The sequence below is a fragment of the Durio zibethinus genome, unplaced genomic scaffold, assembly GCF_047325235.1.
Source record: "Durio zibethinus cultivar Kanyao isolate XHJ-2024 unplaced genomic scaffold, ASM4732523v1 HiC_scaffold_387, whole genome shotgun sequence".
NCBI lineage: Eukaryota > Viridiplantae > Streptophyta > Magnoliopsida > Malvales > Malvaceae > Durio > Durio zibethinus.
In genome coordinates this window covers 1,937,501-1,940,000 of record NW_028323010.1, presented here as the reverse complement: position 1 = coordinate 1,940,000, position 2,500 = coordinate 1,937,501, and positions in this window count along the sequence as shown.

Here is a 2,500-nt window from a genome sequence, read left to right as displayed (position 1 = left end):
GCCGGCGTGTGCCGATGGTGTTCGAGGCAACCGCCCGCACCAGGGCCCAGCGTGTGCCGATGGTGGTCGAGCCAGGAGCCCGCACCAAGGGCCGACTTGTGCCGATGGTGTTCGGGGCAACCGCCCGCACCAGGGCCCTGCGTGTGCCGATGGTGCTGGGGGCAACCGCCCGCACCAGGGCCCAGCGTGTGCCGATGGTGCTGGGGGCAAGCGCCCGCACCAGGGCCCAGCGTGTGCCGATGGTGGTCGAGGCAAGCGCCCGCACCAGTGCCCAGCGTGTGCCGATGGTGGTCGAGGCAAGCGCCCGCACCAGGGCCCAGCGTGTGCCGATGGTGCTGGGGGCAAGCGCCCGCCCCAGGGCCCAGCGTGTGTCGATGGTTATCGGGGCAACCGGCCGCACCAGGGCCCAGGGTCTGCCGATGGTGCTCGAGGCAACCGCCCGCACCAAGGCTCAGCATGTGCCGATTGTGATCGAGGCAACAACCCACACCAGGGCCCAGCTTGTGCCGATGGCGGTCGAGGCAAGTGCCCGTACCGAAGGGCAGCCTATGCCGATGATGGTCGATGCATGTGCCATCACCATGCGTCATCATGTGCCATTGATGGTCGAGGCCTTGGCCGAAGTTCGATTTTGAGCCACGGTGCCCATGCTTGGCTCCAGCATGTGCTGGTGCCGCATTTTTTTCACTCGGGACAGCATCGCCGGAGCATCGCCGGAGTACCGCCGGAGAACCTGACCGGCGGCATTGGGGTTCCGGCGATTGGGAGGGGGGCCGGGGGGGTGTGCGCACATGATGTGCGATGGGTGCTGGTACTTGGCCTTGTGTTGGCCCCCTATCCCTCATCAAACCTCTGAGAATTCACACCCCCTTAAAGAGCATTTGAGATTTTACAGGTTTGCTACCAGTAGCCGTTAAAGTGTCTGAAATGGGGACACTTTTTTCAAACGGTCACAAAATCTTCTCTACTTCGAGTTTTTAGCTGAATTTTTTTGTGCATGCCAACAAAAATATAAGGATCATGCCTACAAAATTTGGGGCCAAAAATCCTTATAAAAAAATTTTAAAAAATCCCGAACCGCAAAAAGTTTCAAAAATCATGAAAAATAGAAAACGAGTCATCTTCCAACGAAACTTCACGTGAAGGCTTAGGGGACCATTGTATGAATTTACAAGCCATAAAAATGGCATTGGCACGGCAGAAATTTGAAGATGTGCCTAAACCCACCAGGGCCCAGCGTGTGCCGATGGTGCTCGAGGCAACCGCCCGCACCAGGGCCCAGCGTGTGCCGATGGTGCTCGAGGCAAGCGCCCGCACCAGGGCCCAGCGTGTGCCGACGGTGGTCGAGGCAACCGCCCGCACCAGGGCCGATAGTGTGCCGATGGTGCTCGAGGCAACCTGTCGCACCAGGGCCCAGCGTGTGCCGATGGTGATCGAGGCAACCTGCCGCACCAGGGCCCAGCGTGTGCCGATGCTGGTCGAGGCAAGCGCCCGCACCAGCGCCCAGCGTGTGCCGATGGTGCTCGAGGCAACCGACCGCACCAGGGCCCAGCGTGTGCCGATGGTGCTCGAGGCAACCTGCCGCACCAGGGCCCAGCGTGTGCCGATGGCGCTCGAGGCAAGCTCCCGCACCAGGGCCCAGCGTGTGCCGATGGTGCTCGAGGCAACCTGCCGCACCAGGGCCCAGCGTGTGCCGATGGTGCTCGAGGCAACCTGCCGCACCAGGGCCCAGCGTGTGCGGATGGTGCTCGAGGCAAGCGCCCGCACCAGGGCCCAGCGTGTGCCGATGGTGGTCGAGGCAACCGCCCGCACCAGGGCCCAGCGTGTGCCGATGGTGGTCGAGGCAACCTGCCGCACCAGGGCCCAGCGTGTGCCGATGGTGCTCGAGGCAACCTGCCGCACCAGGGCCCAGCGTGTGCCGATGGTGCTCGAGGCAACCGACCGCACCAGGGCCCAGCGTGTGCCGATGGTGGTCGAGGCAACCGCCCGCACCAGGGCCCAGCGTGTGCCGATGGTGGTCGAGGCTGCCGATGATGGTCGAGGCAACCTGCCGCACCAGGGCCCAGCGTGTGCCGATGGTGCTCGAGGCAACCGACCGCACCAGGGCCGAGCGTGTGCCGATGGTGCTCGAGGCAAGCGCCCGCACCAGGGCCCAGCGTGTGCCGATGGTGGTCGAGGCAACCTGCCGCACCAGGGCCCAGCGTGTGCCGATGGTGGTCGAGGCAAGCGCCCGCACCAGGGCCCAGCGTGTGCCGATGGTGGTCGAGGCAAGCGCCCGCACCAGGGCCCAGCGTGTGCCGATGGTGGTCGAGGCAACCTGCCGCACCAGGGCCCAGCGTGTGCCGATGGTGCTCGAGGCAACCGACCGCACCAGGGCGGAGCGTGTGCCGATGGTGGTCGAGGCAAGCGCCCGCACCAGGGCCCAGCGTGTGCCGATGGTGGTCGAGGCAACCTGCCGCACCAGGGCCCAGCGTGTGCCGATGGTGCTCGAGGCAACCGA